This window comes from Camelus ferus, chromosome 20, assembly GCF_009834535.1.
Source record: "Camelus ferus isolate YT-003-E chromosome 20, BCGSAC_Cfer_1.0, whole genome shotgun sequence".
Lineage (NCBI taxonomy): Eukaryota > Metazoa > Chordata > Mammalia > Artiodactyla > Camelidae > Camelus > Camelus ferus.
Genome location: NC_045715.1, coordinates 4,233,827 through 4,251,623, shown reverse-complemented (window position 1 = coordinate 4,251,623; position 17,797 = coordinate 4,233,827). Strand labels below are relative to the sequence as shown.

General features: G+C 45.1%; 1 long non-coding RNA gene across 1 annotated transcript; it reads left to right on the top strand.

Annotated features, from left to right (window-relative positions):
- Positions 1–3,736: 3,736 nt before the first annotated feature.
- On the top strand, positions 3,737–17,278 carry LOC116658176. Its single transcript, XR_004313375.1, has 3 exons — positions 3,737–3,748; positions 10,530–10,532; positions 17,203–17,278. It is a non-coding gene; the product is annotated as an uncharacterized LOC116658176 (long non-coding RNA).
- Positions 17,279–17,797: the final 519 nt, after the last annotated feature.

Below are 17,797 nucleotides of genomic sequence, written 5' to 3'. Positions count from 1 at the left end.
ACTAGATTTCAATAAAAAGGAAAAATCATGAAAAAAGGAATAGTAATAAAAACATACCATTAACATTCCCTTTTATTATTATAAACTATTCACATTATTTTAATGGCCCAACAGGTACTATATGAAAAGATGCTCAGCATTGCTAACCATCAGGGAAGTGTACACCAAGACCAAAATAAGACATTGTTTTATAGCTGTCAGGATAGCTTTTATTTAAAAAAGAGACAATAGATATTGGTGAGGATGTGAAGATATTGGAACCCTCGTACACTGTCGACAGGAATGTAAAAAAGTGCAGCATTATGGAGAACAGTATGAAATTTCCTCAAAAAGCCTGAAACTAGAACCTCCATATGACCCAGTAATTCTATTTCTGGGCGTATACCCAAGAGAATTCCGTAAGTTCTTAAGGGGTAAGATGCATGGTTAAGAACACAGGACCCATTGCCTTGGTTCAAGTGCTCGCTCTGCCTCTTACTGTGTGACCTTAGACATGTTGCTTAACCTCTCTGTGCCTCTATTCTACATTTGGAGAAAGAAGGTAAATAGTCCTTGCTTGTAGTGATAATTAAATGAGCTAACGTACATAGAGAGATTAGAATATGTCTGGCACGCAGCAAATACTATTTCAGTTTTAGCTGTTATCAACCTTCAACTGCCACAGGTAAGACTGAGGTGAAAGATGGCCGATGGAAATCAAACAGCACTCCGTATCAGCGGGCAGTGAGTTTAGCAGTGTCTCTCAAAACTTCATGTTCACTGGGAACCTCAGAATGTGACCTTTTTGAACATAGTCTCTTTGCAGATGTAATCAAGTTAAGACGAGGCCATACCGGATTAGGGTAGACCCAAATTCAATGGCAGGTGTCCTTGTTAGAAAGGAGACACCGAGGAGAAGGCTGTGTGAGGATGGAGGCAGAAACTGGGGTGACATTCCTGCAACTGAGGGAAGACCTGGGGCCACCACGTGCAGGAGAAGGCAAGGAAGGAGGCTTTCTGGAGACTTCAGAGGGGATGTGGCCCTGCTGGTACCTTGGCTTCAGAATCTATCCTCTAGAACCGCAAAAGAATACATTTCTGTTGTTTTAAGGCACCCAGACTTTGTCACGGCAGCCCTGCAACACTAATGCACAGGGCAAACTCCGATGTCCCATCATCAATCAGGGCGTTTCTCAGTTATTCCCATGAAATTGACAGGTCATGGCCAAGCAGAATCTGCATTACTTAAGGTCCCTAAGCCCTAAACAGAACTGCAGGCAGAGCCTCAGAGTGATCTTCCAGGGTGACATGTAACATCAGGGAACTGACCACCTGTGTGTCCTCCCCCACACCCCGACCCCCACTCCCCGAGCGTCTTGATGCATTTTCACTCTAATCGGCCATTGATAACACGGGCTCATTTCCACGTCCACTCTGCTGCTAGCCCGTAACGATGATTGATTCGCATAGCAAATGGCCTAAAGTGGCCGTCACAGCCTTATTACTGCAGATACAATTACCACCAGGCTGAGCCTGGCTGCTCCGGTGTCTGATAATGGACTCTAATTTGCCAGTGGGGTTTATGATTCTGTGTTCCAGACAGAGATCCATTTCTAAACTAGAGAGTAATTCATAAATACTTCCCTCTCCAGGCAGTGGGGGAGGTCAGATCTCATTTCATATTCAAAGACAGTTCTATCTAGAGGCCACTGAGGGAGGCTGTGGGCTCAGGCCTGGGGCAGAGCTCATCTGTCCAGGCTGCTCATTCTGCAGCAAATCCTGCTGAGGCCCAGAGAGGTAATGTGACCTGTCCAAGGTCACACAGCTAGATTCTCTCTAACTCCCTCCCTTGTTCCTTGAGTTGGTGATTATCAAAGAGAAGGGTCTTCCCAGTGCCTTTTAGACCAGAGCCACCTCGACCGCTGCTTGTTTGAAATGATAGCAGGAATTGTTTTCCTTTAAAATAGTATATTTGCTGTTTCTGTTTTACAGTGATGTTGGGAGCTCATGGATGAGACTTAGAAAACAGTAGAAAAATTTAAGAAAAAAGAAAAATTACCCATAATTCTTTCACAAAGAGATAACAAATTAGCATGTTTTATTCATTTATAATTTTTAATGCAGATGTACACATTTTTTATTTCGGACAAAATCGAGATCATATTATATATATAGTCTCCCTCTCCCCACCCCAGATCATTAGAGGACTTTAATTGCACCTTTAAAAATCACAAATAGGTCTCAGGCACCATCCAGCACCCTGTACTTTCTGTAGCTGGACAGCTCTGAGATCTTATTCATCAGTCTTCTAAACTCTTCCTTTTTCAGAAACATAGATACCATCCCCCAGATTTTCTGATATCCTTGTTTCTAACTGTGCTGCTTCCAGAATCAAAGTGGCCGAATTTGATGCAAGTTCAATGTTGTTTCAAGAATTAACTCATCTTTCTGGGCTTGGGAGATTGTACAAGCGGTGCCTGGGCTCCTCTGAACCCTGCAGATATGTTTTTCACTCAAGAAACTTGATTTCAGCGAGAGACCTGTCCTTGGGGAGACGGACCTTTATGGGGAAGCAGGCATCCTCAGACCTCCCCTCGTCACAGAAGCCCACGTACAGGTTTATGTCCTGTGCTTTCCTGTTTATTGATGGTAGTTTGGGTGTTTTCTCACATCATTAAATGTCATGTTATAGCTTCAGAAACATGGTTGCTTAATATTAAACGATGCCGACTGGGACGATACTCACATAGCTTTGTTATTAGACATTTACATTGTTTCCCACTGTCTGCAATTACAAATGCCTCTGTTGGGTGATAACTTGTGCACATATATTTAAGATTACCCTTGATTGTGCCTTAATACCAAATACTTAGAAGGAGAATTTGAGATCAAAGAGTGTGATCTTTTTAAGAGTCTTACACAGAACGTATGGTCCAATTACACGGCTTCCTATCTGAGGGAAAACTGGAAGTCACAATCAGAAAATCCAAGCTTGAATCCCGAGGGGCCACTTAGAAGCTGTATGAGCACAGGCAGATACTTTCGCTTCCTCACTCAGTGTGCAAAGTAAGAGCACTCAGTACCTTATCAGGGTGTTATGCGAATTAAATACAATGAATATTAAAATGCTTAGCATAAGGACTAAAGACTAGCAGGTACTCAACAAATATTTACTGTTGTTGCTTCGAATTTTTGCCACCAGTGATAAGCCAAGAACCAGAACCTTCTAGGGAAAGAGTGAGAATTTTTATTTTCCAAATAAAGGGCTACTGGCATGGGGTGTAGCTGGTAAGAGCCTTCTGTCTGCAAGTACATCTTTAACGTCAACGGAAAAACCCCAGAGAAAGCTGTTCTTGTGCGATGATGGTGAAAAGGTCCGGATGTGGTGCTCTGATGATGTCAGGCTCTTCCGATGGAGAATATTTTGGCACATCACACTGCTGTCAGGATAGGATTTAACTAATGCAATGGCCTTGCAGACAAGGTTGGCGGCAGGCTCCCGCTGGAGGGAGAAGAGAGAACGGCTGTGTGTGGGTCGAGGGAATAAAGCTCTAACCCCTTTCCTAAATTCCCAGGTTCCCAAAAGGCCACAAAGGAGGTTGGGCTGAATAAACTTGGAGGAAGAGAGCTAACATCAGACCAGCACAAGCTGAGTCAGCTGGACTTGGGTGCAAATCTGAGCTCTGACGTTCCTTAGCTATTGCACCTCGGACACGTCACTTGACCTTGACCTCCCTGGGTCTCTTTGCTGCTCAGTGAAAGGATTTCAGTGCAGCCTACTTAGCAAGGCTTTTATCAGGCCAGAAGGAAATGAATGTAAGGCAGAAAATGACCAATAGATGGTTAGCATTCTTACTATGATCATGTGACGCTGGGCAGCCTACTACCTTAGCTTCATCTTGCCTGCGTTCATAGCATGGGGAGAAAATAATTATACTCAAGTTGCAACATGATGAGGATTATTGAAAAAAATATATGTGAGAGTGTTGAGTAACCTGTGCAACACTGTGAAATGGTCAGGCTTGGGAGGAAGAGTCCGCACCCTTGAGCCTGGGGAAATGGGGGACGGCAGGTCTTCAAGACCCCCAGCGCCTGGGGCTGGAGCTTCCTCCACGAGTTCCTCCAACTTCCTCCGTGCCTCAGCGTGGCCACATGTCCCCACCTTGCCCACCTGCTTGCTCAGACACTGCCCTCCAGTCCTCACTTCCTGAGTGCTCAGGTCATTCACACGTTTAGTGTAACAAAGTCACCATGTCAGGACTGAAGCGCATCCTATGGAGCCAGTTAGGGAAAATCAATGTCTGTTTCCCAACAAGGGCTGCACCCCTGCTTCTAGGGTGAGGACCCGATTGCCAGAGGCAGCGAGCACTGTGCGGAGAAGGGAGGAGCGGCTGCTAATTCAGGGGACCTCCAACGCGGACGACCTCCTCCTGGAGTCTGGCTTGTCACAGACCCACATGGGGGGGTTTGAAGGGTCAGGAGCAGAAGTGGTTCACATCCAGCTGTCCGCTCACCTGTCTGGAACAACAGTTTCTTCCGGCCAGCGTGCACTTTGCCATCACTGTCACGTGTGTGTGAGGTTGTGGCCGGGGCAGGGTTGGGGCAGGTAGTGTATGTGAAGCTAGATGCCATTAATGACATGATTCTGAGCTGTTTAAGGTGAACGTGAAAAGATTATGAAACCAGAGGGTCAGACAGGGTCACTGATGGATCACAGCTCTTCCCTGTGCACTTGTCTTGCTCTGGATTCCTGTATCACACTGACGCCAAACCCAGATGTACTCAGCTCATTCTTACTTGCGGTAAAAATTAATGAGCCCTGCATACATTTAGACTTTTCTTCATGTGGCCCACTATTAAAAACCAGCCAATGGCAATAAAAAGATGATTTCACCGAAGTTGTTGAGAGAACGCAATGGAGGTGAGAAACAATTACGTTCCCAAGCTTGTTGTGATGGTCCGATTACTTGCAGAGAGAGATGTGAGTCATCCTTGAGGGTCTCTTGGCAAATATTTGTTGAGAACATGCTGTGTGGGTACTGACTGCTGGTGGCCAGAGCCCTCCTGGGTGTGAGGATGGAGAGGGGGCAATGGATGGCTGTAAAAGGTGATAAGGGGAGAAATGAAGAGCTTGTTCTCAAAGGGATGAGGGAAGGGGCCTTGGGTGACCCCTAGGTTTTGGCCTTGGTGATTTCTAGGCAGTTAGAGGTGATGTTCCTGGGAGCAGGAAATTCAGAAAGACCCACGGGCAGTCCTGAGACCAGGCCAGCTGAGAAGAGCAGACGTGGAGCAGAGGAAGCATTGCCACTCACGGTGAATTCATACAAGGTCCGGTGCAGTCTGTGGGCCTGGACCTGGTTCACTTAAAGGGGCGGGAACTGGGCGGACACCTGGATAGAGGTGGCATGATGTGGAGATGAAGCTGGCATTATCTTAGAGGAAAAGCCTGCCCTTTTTTGTCCACCAAATACTTCCATTGTGGGAAAACACTGAATTAATTAAAAGCTTTGGACGCTGTTGAAGTAGGACTTTACTCAAGGAGCAAGCTGTGAATTTGTGAGTGAGTTTTGAATCTTTTCTTGAGAGTCAGTGTTGTCAGGAGAGAATAGGTGGGCAGCTGGCATTTGGCAGCAGAGCCTGGAAGGAAAGCCCCAGCCCTATCACTGTTTTGCAAAGAGGCTCACATGTCTTATGTGGAGCCGACAGAAATGTCATACGCTCCTTGGCGTCCGCACATGGAGCAGCTGAATGTGAACCCGCGGTGTTGTGCAACTTCGAGAAAAACCAAGGAGTGTCCAAGGAGGGACAAACAGGAGTGAAGAATCTGGCAACCCAAGAGAGATCGTTATTTCTAAATTAGCCAGAACTTACCAGAATGTTCTGTTGTCCTCTGGTCACTGCAAAACAGTGTCATAGAAGTTGTACAGAAGCCAGGAAATGAAGGTGGGGATGAGGTCTGAGAAGAGGCTCGTAAGGAAAGAGCCAGGGCTTTGAGCAGCTAGACTGAAGGAAGAAAGGGCTGGAGAGACACCAGTGTCATGATTTATGGTATAAGAAACAGCGTTCGTGGTGATGAAATGGGTTCCACCTGCTTTGGGGAAAATAAGAGGAAATGTGAGTCACGCAACAACACACGATGTTAAGGTGAGATTTAGAGGAAGAGCTTGCTGAGTGACTTTCCCTAAGTTCTACTGGACCAGCTCCTAGGAGAAGAGAGTGGGTTGACGGTGAGACTCGGCGTGGCGGGTCAGTGTTAGGTCGCTTAATACGATGGTTACTCTTGAAGCTGCTGTGTCAGGACCTGTGAAATTCCTTCCACCGGGGGGGGGGGTCCCTAAAATGAGGTGACTCCTCTAGAGTGAAGGATCAAGACAGATCAGCTGCCTCTCGGGGTTCTTTTCCAGGCATCTGAGTTGAATCCGGACATGTTTTTGTGGGTCCCTGAGCTTTTTAGACTATTGGGTTTCATGCCTTGGGTAATCATTCTGAGTTTTAACCCTGAGAGTTTTCTCCCTATTTTGAATGCCAGGCAGCAAGTTGTTTCAATCATGGTAGTCATCTGGTTTTTGTAAGATCTTTATTTTTTTGAGGGGGCTGGGGGAAGGTGGGTGTCTAGGCATGGCCTTGGGAAAAAAAGCGCACATGCGTTTCTCTGGGGTTGTCCCCTGGATGCAGCCTTGGTCCTGAGGCAGCTCATCTTCTATGTGATTTTGCTGTTTCCCCAGCATTTTGCCAAAGTGGCATTAGTCAGCTGGGGGGTGGGGGACGGTGTGTGATGTGGGGCCACAGACTTGAGGTTTGTCTGATCGGAGATGCCTTAATTACAAGTGCTGGCAGCAAAATCTGATGCAAGCAGGACATACGGTGCAAATTTCTTATTTATAAGACAAACGAGGATCCACGCTGGGACCCGGGTGGAGTCGGACGAGGAGGGGCACACAGGCCAGCGAGAAAACGAGAGAACAGCGGTGATCGCCCCAGTGAACGAAGCGCGAGTAAGTGTCAGGCGTGCAGTCACGGCCGGTGGCGGGAGCGTGAGGCCGGGGTGAGTCAGACCAGCAGAGGCAAATGAAACCAAACCCGTCTGCCCCCTCCGAGCTGCGTGGGCGGACGAGGCCGCAGACGCAGGAGGCCGTGAGCAAGCAGCGAGATGCTCCACGGCGAGGAGGACGAGCCCCGCGCCCGGGGCAGGGCCTCGGCGGCGGGACTGCCTGGGTGTGTGCAGTGCCCGACCGGCCGGGGGTTACAGCGGTTTACAGCTGACTGCGTGCTCAGCAGCCATCACCCAGAGCGCGCTGGGTCTGCAGGGGGATTCGTTCAGATCCCCCCAAACAAAGCAGCAGCTTTTCTGTTTGATTAGAGGAGAAGTTAAAAAAAAAAAACATAAGGAAACCCAATTTTTCTTTCTCCTAAATTCCCAGTGTGTCACATGCATCCTCACAAAACTTTCCTGAATGTTACACGGACCCAGCACGAGGGTCACCCGGGAGCCTTTGGCCTCCTCTGCCACATCTGATGAGCCAGTGTCACCGCAGAGAGCCAGCTGTCCCTAAGGCAGCGCCCCGTGACCCCGCACCAGAAGGCGTGCTCTCTGCCAGCCTCTGTGTCAGACGCCGCGGCGCCTGAACGCGGCGTCACGGGCTCCGCATCACATCTCCGCGCCCTCCCTCGGGAGAGCCGGCTGCGGCTGCGTTGGGCGTCACCTGTTCAAGTAATAGTGGTAAGAACAGCGTTAGACAGGTGCCGCCTGCTCGCTGTGCTCAGGCTCTACGCCTGTGCACCGTCTGCCCTGCCTCGGCCGGCTTCTTCAAGGAAACACTCAGTTGGTTGTTATCGTGTCATATTTTACTATAAAAAAATTGAGTGGAAAGTGGGGATTCTGACCTACACCTGTAGCAGCTTTGCTACTCAGTGTGGACATTAGTGGATGAAGAAGGCACGGAGACCAGAGTTAGCCATGAGCATTTAAGCCATGAGGCTTGTGGAGCCTTCCACTGTTTCATCTCCAAAACCAAAGCTCCGTGAAGACAGAGATTTTGCCTGCCTTGCTCCCCAATCCACCTCCCATGATGAGATCAGGGTTTGGCATGAAGTAGATGCTCAGTGAAATCATACAGTGCGTGAGTCCTGCAAAAGCTGCCTCTTCCAGGACGGCAGAGGTATGCCTCCCGCCCGTGGTGCGGTGCTGGGCGGGAGACACAACTGCCGTCAGGTCCGCCCCACCTCCAGCCCTTGTGAGCTCTGCATCCCAACACCTGCTGTCTCTGTGGTTTTCAGATGCACCCAGAAAGGCAACCATCAATTCTGATGATGTGTTGTGACATCCAGCTTGGGTGTCTGAGGACCTCTGGTGTGCTCAGGGTGTGGACATCTTTAACTTTGTTTCACCTGCACACTCTGAAAACTGGACGTGCCTGGGAACTTACACTCCTCTCCCAACCCCCAGGTGCAGCAGTATCAATACCCCAGCTCTCTTGCCCCTGAACTGAGGTGTGGTTGCACTGTCTCTACAGCTCCCCCTGCAGGACTGAGCCAAATTTACCCTCTGTGGGACATCTCCCTCCCCTTCCTTCTTCCACTTCCACGTGCCTCTACTGGATATAGCTCAGTGGTAGAGTAGAGGTCCTGGGTTCAACCCCCAGTACCTCCACTTAAAAAAAAAAATCCTCTAAACATATATCCTAATAAACCTTAGGAAACTTCATCTAGAGACCTGCCTCTGGGATCTTGTGCTAAGACAGCACTCGAAAAGTCTAGATTATTCCAAGGACCATTGAGGAGGTGCTTCATAGGTTGATCCTCAGGGGTGACCCAGCAGTAGGGAGGGTTCACTCTGTGTGTGCATCAACCCTTACAGTTAAAGAGAACATCCTCCTAATATACAGTCTCTCCCCTACCCACGCTTTTCTCTCTGAGCACTTGGCTTCTTCTGGAACCCACGAGCATCTGTCCTGACACAGATCAACCCCATCCTTGGAGACTCTGCTCTCACTGGCTCCCTCCTCCTCCCAGGCTCTGTCGTCGTGGCTGAAGCTCAGCTCCATCTGGAAGCCTGTCAGGCGTTTTTCTCCAGAGCTGGGAGTTGTTGCTGGATGTGTCTGGGAGTTGGCTCAGTTTTAGCAACCATCCCATCAACCACTGTCTGCTGGGCTCACTGTTGCTTGGGTGGGTTGGAAGCTTTGAGGAGCAGAAGGGGGACACCTTCACTCCCAGCCCTGTGGTTTAATAGGTATGTATCACCCCACCCAAGCTGGGTGTTAGCACTAGAGTCAGGGGGTGTGTCATAAAATAGCACCTGCGTCGTTACAATTTTGTGGGAGGCGGTGAAGGCCGGGCTTCCTGCTTCCTTGTGAGCCCGCAATTGCCCTGTGAAGTCACTGTGGCTCACCATACTCGGTGAATCAGTTCTTAGGATTCTTGTTTAGAGGGAGGTGTTTTTCTCTTGTTCTGAAATACTATGAAAAATGTGTCTAAGTCTATTCATTTCTTGTCACACTTATATAAAAAGAGGACAGGAAATAACTCTCCTTTTCAAAGTTAGTAAGTCGAAGGTGGTAATGACTACTTGTCCTCAGTAGGACTGTTCCCAGCGAATCCAGGCTGGAAAAACCCTCTCTGCTGCTGGGCCCACGGAGGAGACGGAGCAGAAACCCAGATGCTTATGGGCTGGATCTCGTCACGATGCGGGGGCACGTGGCAGAGAGGGTGCCAGGCTCTGCCTTGAATAGCCCTGCAGTGCATATGTGCGGGGCACCTCCCGTCGGCCCAGTCGTGTAGGGGCAGGTGCTGGTGCTGGTGGGGTAGGTTAGCATGACTTTTTTGCCCTTTGAGAATTATATTGCAAAAATAGTGTATTTTAAAAATATATTAATCTTGCCATTTTTGAGTCAGCTATTTTATTGCAAATAATAGTGACATGAAAAATCACCCTCAGCTGGAAAACTTGAGAGTTTTTGTTTAAATTGTTGCATACTTGAAGTAGGCTGTCTGACCGTGTTGGGGATCTCCAAGTCAGCGGTCAGCTGCTTCCTTCTTAGCCTGGTTGCAGAAAAACTGCAGTGAATCACGATTTTTTGGGAGCTGTTGCTCGTTGTGCCTTTTCAATAACTCTTATTTCTTGACAATTTCTTGTAGGAAAGTCTGCCTTAAAAATACTAAAATTTAATTATTTGGTAAGAAAATGTGAGTAAACATTCTTGGCAGGGCTTAGAAACTGCAACATGCAGCGATTACATTTTTTCCCCAGGGTAATTTTTATTAAATAATTATTATGGCAGAAACCATTAAGCGTGTTAAAAATCAAACAGTACAAAAGTAAAAAATTAATCCCCACTCCTCAAATGCCACTTCCTTGACCTCAACAACAGTCTGTGTATTTAACCGAACATTGAAATGGAAATGGTTATTTGGGGCAGAGGTAGGAGAGTGCAGAGGGAGGGGACAGCCCGTCCGAAGGCGTGGCCAGGTAGCAGTCACACAACGCGTACACCTCTTCTTCACATTCTGCAAAGGGTCCGTGGTTTTGGAGTTAAACCAGGAGATCTGGGGAGAAAGTTTTGGAGACTGCTGTTGGGATATTGTGCGTTCCCCCTCCAGAGTAAGGATGCTTTCCTTTTGACCTTACATCCGCATGGAGGTTTTAAAGAGACCACTTAGAGCTTTACGTACCCCTGAAGTATAGGGGTTTACTGGGCCAGTGTTCAAGTCCAGCCAAAAAGAATCCAGCAGGTGGGAGATTGGTTGACCCAAAGCACTGAGTGAAGGAGAGGTTGTTGCCGGCTGGGGATGGTCTGTTCTTCCAGAGTTGCAGGGGCTGAGGATGGGCTGGTGTTTCCCATGGACAGGCTGTGGCCCGCGTGGGAGAGAAAACCCACGTGGGGTCAAGTCCAGTTCAGTTACAGGTGCCAGTCAGCGGGAAGAGGTCAGAGGTGAATGTCCAGACCCCAGAGGCCGAGGAAGGAGCTCAGATGACGAGCAGGAACAGAGGGATGGAAGTATAGACACAATTTCCCCAGAGCAGGTGAAGGGGTCTCTGAGGAACACATGAAAGTGTCCACTGGAGAGAAAACTCAGGTTAATCCTTTGTTGAGACGAGGGAGCTCTGCATCAGCTGACCACGGTGTCAGCCGCGTGAGGACCTTCTCGCTCTGCCTTTCCTTCCCAGGCTATCACCCTGCAGGGCCCGGAGCTAAGGGGGTGACTCCCGCCTGCCGCAGACCCCGGCTAGGGGAGAGGGAAGAGACTCACACTTAAATCGAGTTTGGAGTGTTGATGATTAGATGCATATTACGTTAGTACTAAATTGAGACTCTTTTCTGCGTCTTCAAACGACGGTAAGAATTTTCATTTTGTAAAAGTAACCAGAAAGGTCATGCCCTGCCCAAGTCTGTATCCAGGGTCAAAGGAAGAAAGACTAACCCCACTAAATGAACACAAGGGGATGGAGTACAGTTCAAGAGTCATGCTCGTTTTCCCTCGGAATTCTGGAAATGTGTATACAAAAGCCTGTAGGTATGTGTCTTGAAGTCGGAGTGTTCAGTGCACAGGCGAGAGGATTAAGGGTTCACTGGGATCTACTCTAACAGCAGTGGCCTTGACCGATCCTTCTAAAACGGCAATAAGGTCACAAGGAACAAGTAAATGGACACCTGAACAAGTGTGAGAGGCCCTCTTGGAATTGCATCTCACCCTCCTAATTGCGCTCACTGGCTCATCACCTTGTTATTCAGAGTAATTAACAACAGACAAATCTTTATATCTCACTAACTTGGCCAGTAAACGTTTATTTCCCCTGATTGATTCTGCTAGAGAGTGTTCCTCCACCTCGTACCTGCCTGACACACGTGACTCCCATCTTCCCCTCGGGTGGGAAAGAGTGAGGCAGGATCCCACTGGCCGGAGCCCAGTCACACGGCCCCAGACTCACTGCAGGCGGGGCTGGAGAACGCCGACGAGGGCGTGGATGCTTGATGAGCCCTGACTGTCTGCCGCAGTCACGTGCCACGTGTTCATCAATATTCATTGAGCAAGTACCACATGCGATCAGATGACTTTTGGTATGGAAAATCACACATTCGACAATCAAGACACGTTGGGCATGAATCTTTACCACTTAGTATGTATTAATAATTATTATGTTCTTAGCTCTCTGTTGTACTTTGCACACCTGCAACACGAGAGTAATTACATGGACCTCCGTAAGGCTGTTACAAGTAGTCAATACGTATACGGTTCTTGGTCCAGTAGTGACATAAATAAATGCTGGTTCTCTTCCACTGTTTTGCCCCAAGTCACCACGACAAGGTTACATATGATATAGAGATCCCTGAGTAGTGATCCCCATCCGCAAAGGCACACGGCTTCAGAGAGATCAGCAGTGCAAGTGCACGATCACTTCAACGACATTTTGAAGGAGCTGTAAGGTTGGTGCAAACGAGAGGCCCAATAAGAATTCAGAGGAAGAACCACCTCTTCTGCTGCAGTAAATATCCTGGGAGAAGCAGTATTTGAGCTTGTCTTTGAAGACTGGGAAGATTTAAGGCGAGGCGGGAGGATTCAGGACTTCTGTGGGACAAATAATTTCAGTTAAAGGGCAAAGTCAAAAAATATAAAGGACTATTTTGGGGGATTAGGAAAATAGACCAATTTTGGCTGCGACGGAAGTTTATAACCTCGTTCTGCTCCCCCCGGCACTGAGTCCTGGCCTGGTCGGAAGCCACGCTCCATCACTTCGAGCGAGAGACTGTCCTTCGGGTGACTTTTCTGAGGGCAGGCTCCACTCACCAGAACAGCAACTGTCAGAAAAACTGTTTTTATCAAGACCCACAGTGGATGACATATTTTATAAAAAGAAAGATTTAGGAACCGTTCTAGATTAAAAGAGACTGAGAGACACACAACAGATGAATGTAATACATGATCTTGTATCTTTGCCAGCAAAGGACATTATTGGGACAATTATTCAAAATCTCAACGTGATCTGTAGGTTAGATAATAGTACCGTTTCAATGTTAACTGCCCGGTTTTGATCATTATATTGTGGTTTATAAGATTATTTCTCCTTTTAAGACATAAATACTGATTTGAGGTAAAGGGGCATTATGTCTGCAATTTTTGAATGGTTCAAAAAATATTATACATACACAGAAAAAGAGAGAGAAAGAGCCTGAGTGGTGATGGGGAGGGAGGAAGCGAATGCAGCAAAGTGTTAACTTTGACTTTTCCTGCAAACTTTCTTTAAATTCGAACTTATGTCAAATTAAATATAATAAAAAATAAATTTTACATCACAACTCAGTGAATGGACATTTACACACATGCCCACATATTTATCCATTCAGTTAATTCTTAGTAACTGCCCACCATAAGATGCCATTCGAGGCAATAAACATACATTAGTGGCCAAAACAGACAGCAGTGTCTTCCCAAGGAGCTTCCATGTGTATCTGTCCAGCCACGTGTTTATCTGTTCACCCACGTGTACAGCTGTCCACCCACGTTAGTCTATGTGTGTTCACACATAGGTATGTAGAGATGTTTACATACACATTCATAAAAATGGGAACACAGGTTTTATTTGAATTAAACTTATATGCTCAATGGTACGTCACCATTTAAAAATTCTCTTATTTTATGAAATAAAGCCAATGAAGCAGAAAAAGATTTTTGTGAACCAATAAGGGATCATAATACTAGGTTACAGAAGGAGCAGCAATAGCCAAAATCCCCTCAAATTTAAATTTTCGTTGACGGCATTCCATAACACGAATTTTCGAATCCAACCTAAACCTATCTTCTGATCCCCGTTTCTTCATTTCCAATTGCAAATTTACCATAGCCTCAGCCGTTTTAGGTTTTCTCAGTCCAAAATTAAACTCTTGATCTTTCCCTGAAGAGTTTTCTTCCTCCAGTGTTTCCCATTTCAGGAAATAGCACCTCAACCCACCCATTGCTCATCTTAGAAAGACTTGAAGTCATTCTTAACACCTCCCTCCCCTCCACTCCCTACAATAATCAGTAACCAAGTCCCATTGATTCTCTATCCTAAATATACCTTGAATTCATTTTTTTCTTTTTGTCTGACACTGTTTTAGTCTAAGTGGCTTAAAACAGCATACATTTATTAACTTGCAGTCCTGGCTGTGAGTCAGTTTCACGGGGCTGAAGTGAAGGTGTTGGCAGGGCTGTTACCCTTCTGAAGGCTCGAGGGCTCCCAGAGGTCACCAGCATCCCTTGTCTCCTGCCAGCCACGGCATCACTTGTACTCCCATTTTTATCATCTTGTCTCTTTTTCTCTCTCTCCTGCTGACACATCTCTAACTCTCTCTGCTTCCATCGTCACATGACCTTCTCTGACACTGATCATCCTGCCTTCATCTTGTAAGGCCCCTTGTGACTACACTGGACTTCACAGAATCTGGGATAATCTCCACCCCTTAGCTTAATTGCAGGTGCAAAGTTCCTGGTTCCAGGGATGAGGAGGTGGACATCTTTGAGGAACCGCTATTCCGTTTCCTACAGGTAAACATCTAACATATAAGCAGGTATCTGTCTAAGAATGGAATTGCTGGGATGGTAACTAGCTAACATTTTGAGAAACTGTCAAACTGTTTTCAAAAGTGGCTGCACCATTTTAAATTCCCGCCAGCAAAGTATGAGGGTTCCAACTTCTCCACATCCTCACCAACGCTTGTCGCTGTCTTTTTGATTACAGCCATCCTGGTAGGGGTGAAGTGATATGTCTCTGTGGTTTTACTTTGCATGTCTCTAATGGATAATGATGTTGACCACCTTTTTAAGTGCTTATTAGCCATTCTTATATCTTTTGGGGAAAAAGTCTATTCAAATCTTTTAGTAATTTGTAATTGGATTATTAATCTTTTCGTTGTTGAGTTGTAAGTCTTCTTTGCATGTTCTGAATAAATGTCCCTTATCAGATGTATGATTTGCAATTATTTTCTCCCATTCTATGGGCTGTCTTTTCACCTTGTTGATATGTGATTTGTAGCAAAACTGTCTAAATTTTGATGTGGTCCAATTTATCTATTTGTTTTTTGTCAATCTTATTTTTTGATATCACATCAAAAAGAAACTATTGCCAAGACTAAGGTCATAAAGAGTTCCTCCTATGTTTTCTTCTAAGAGTTTTATAGTTTTAGCTCTTAGATCTGTGATCCATCTTGAGAGTGTGTGCGTGTAGGTGTGTGCGTGTGTGTGTGTGTGTGCATGTGTGTATGTTATGATATAGAAGCACAACTTCATTCTTTGGCATAAGGATATCTAGTCATCCCAGCATCATTCGTTGAAAAGACTATTCTTTCCCCATTACATTTTCTTGAGACTCTTGTCAAAAATCAGCTAACCATAAGGGTGAAGATTTATTTCTGTACTCTTAATCTTATTCCATTCATTTACATGTGTGCCAGTTCTGCGCTATCTTGATCACTGTACCTTTGTGGTAAGCTTTGAAATTGGGAAGTATGAGTTTTTCAACTTTGTTTTTCTTTTTAAAACTGTGTTGGCTCTTCTGGGTTCCTTGAACTTTTATAAATTTTAAGACCATTTTGTCAATTTCTGCCAAAAAGCCAGCTGGGACTTATTAGAGATTGTATTAATCTGTAGATTAATTTAGGGAAAATTGCCATTTTAACAATATTAAGTCTTCTGACCCATAACCTAGGATATTTTTCCATGTATTGAGGTATTCTTTAATTTCACTCAACAGGGTTTTGTAGTTTTCAGTGTACAAGTCTCATATTTCTTTTGTTAAATTTACATGTAAGTATTTGATTCTTTTTGATGCTATTGTAAAAGGAATTATTTTCTTTGTTTTGGGGTAGTTCTTTGTATAAATATATACTTTATTTTTAATTCATCTTTTATCCTGTAGTCTTTCTGAACTCATTTGATAATTCTAAAAAAATTTTAGTGGATTCCTTAGGATTTTCTATATCAAATATAATGTCATCTGCAAATAGAGATTTTTTGTTTCTTCTTTTCCAATCTGGAGGCCTTTTATTTCTTTTTCTTGCCTAATTGCTATGGTTAGAATATCCAGCACGATACTGAATAGATGTGGCAAGAGTGGACACTGTTGTTCTTGATTGAAGGGGGAAAGCCTTCTGTCTTTCACTATCAAGGATGATGTCAGCTGCAGATTTCTTTAACGGATTCCTTTTTATCATGTTAAGGAAGTTTCCTCCATAATTTGTTGATTGGTTTTGGTCAAGAAGTGTTAGATTTTGTCATATGTCTTTTATGTATCTATTGAGACTACCGTGTGGTTTTTGTTCTTTATTCTGTTAATATAGTATATTACATTGATTGATTTTCAGATGTTAAACCAACTTTAAGATTTTTAGGCATAAGTTTCCTTTGTTGATATGTGATTTGTAGCAAAATGGTCTAAATTTACAATAGTTGATTTGAAATATTTGTTTAACAAGTTCACAATTTTGTGCCTCCTTAGGAACAACTTCTTTTGACCTGCTTTTTTCCTTTGTATTCATTTGAATTTTCTGTTTCTTTGCATATCTTTCTATTTTTTGTACCAAATTGGGCATTTTTAGATAATACAATGTGGAAACTGAATATCAGATTTTACCTCATTCCCCAGTGTTTGTTTCTGCTGCTGTGTTGTTGTTACTGCTGTTTGTTGAATGACACTCCTTGAGTAATTCTGTAAAGTCTGCATTCCCTGCATTTTTAAGTCACCAAAGTCTTTGCTTAGTTAGGTTAGTGGTCAACTAATGATTGGTTAGGGATTTCCTTACCTGTGTTCAGCCAATAATTCTTCCACCCTTTGCTGAAGGGCTCTGTGTGTGTGAGTTGGGAAGTGCTTTCAATGCTCAGGCTGTCTTCGCCTTCACTTACTCTTGTACAAGACCTAAAGGTCAGCCAGACTTGGGAGACTGGGGTCATCTCAGACGTTTTGGGAAATGCACACAGCCCTGCACACGTGTATGGCCTTCTTTATCCCTAGGAATATGTGCCAGCTTTACAAAGCCCTCTGCGTACGTCTCATTTTCCAGATCATCCTTTTAAGGTTTTGGCCAAGTGCTTCTTTGATCCAGTCACCTTTCTCACCTCAGGCTGCTGCACTGCTAAACAATTGCCGTTGGTTGTTTTCAACAAATGCTCTGGGACTAGTGCTTTTCTGGCAGAGCAAGCTTCAAGTCAGGTAGAATGAAGGCTGCCAATGTGGCTGTTCCAGGAGGCTGCAAGTCAATGTAGAACAGACAAACAAGACTATACTGCATAGCACAGGGAAATATATACAAGATCTTACGGTAGCTCACAGCGAAAAAAAATGTGACAATGGAATATATATGTGTTCATGTATACCTGAAAAATTGTGCTCTACGCTGGAATTTGACACAACATTGTAAAATGACTGTAACTCAATAAAAAATGTTTAAAAAAAAAAAGAAATTATAAACTATGAAACAAACAAACAAAAAGATAGTGACATTGACCTGGAGATGGGAGTTTTTGAGATGTTTTCAAAATCAAGTCTGTTCTTTCTGGTGGCTGCAAGGCTGCTGGTTTTCAAGGCTCTTAGGGAGCTTGGGAGAGTTCAGTGGCAGCAGAACAAGTTAAAAGATGACAAAGCCCTTGCTCTTACTGAGGTTCACCAGTTTTTTTAAATATATCTCCTCAAATCATTGCAAGCCTTTCACTAATTTTTACACAAAGTCCTCACAAAGTTAATTTTGATGATTTTTGCCTTTGTTTTGTTGCTTTTATAGAGAAGCAGATTGACATCAGCCCTCACGCTGCCATTCCAGAACTCCCACCGCTTCGCAAAAGTCTCACTGAT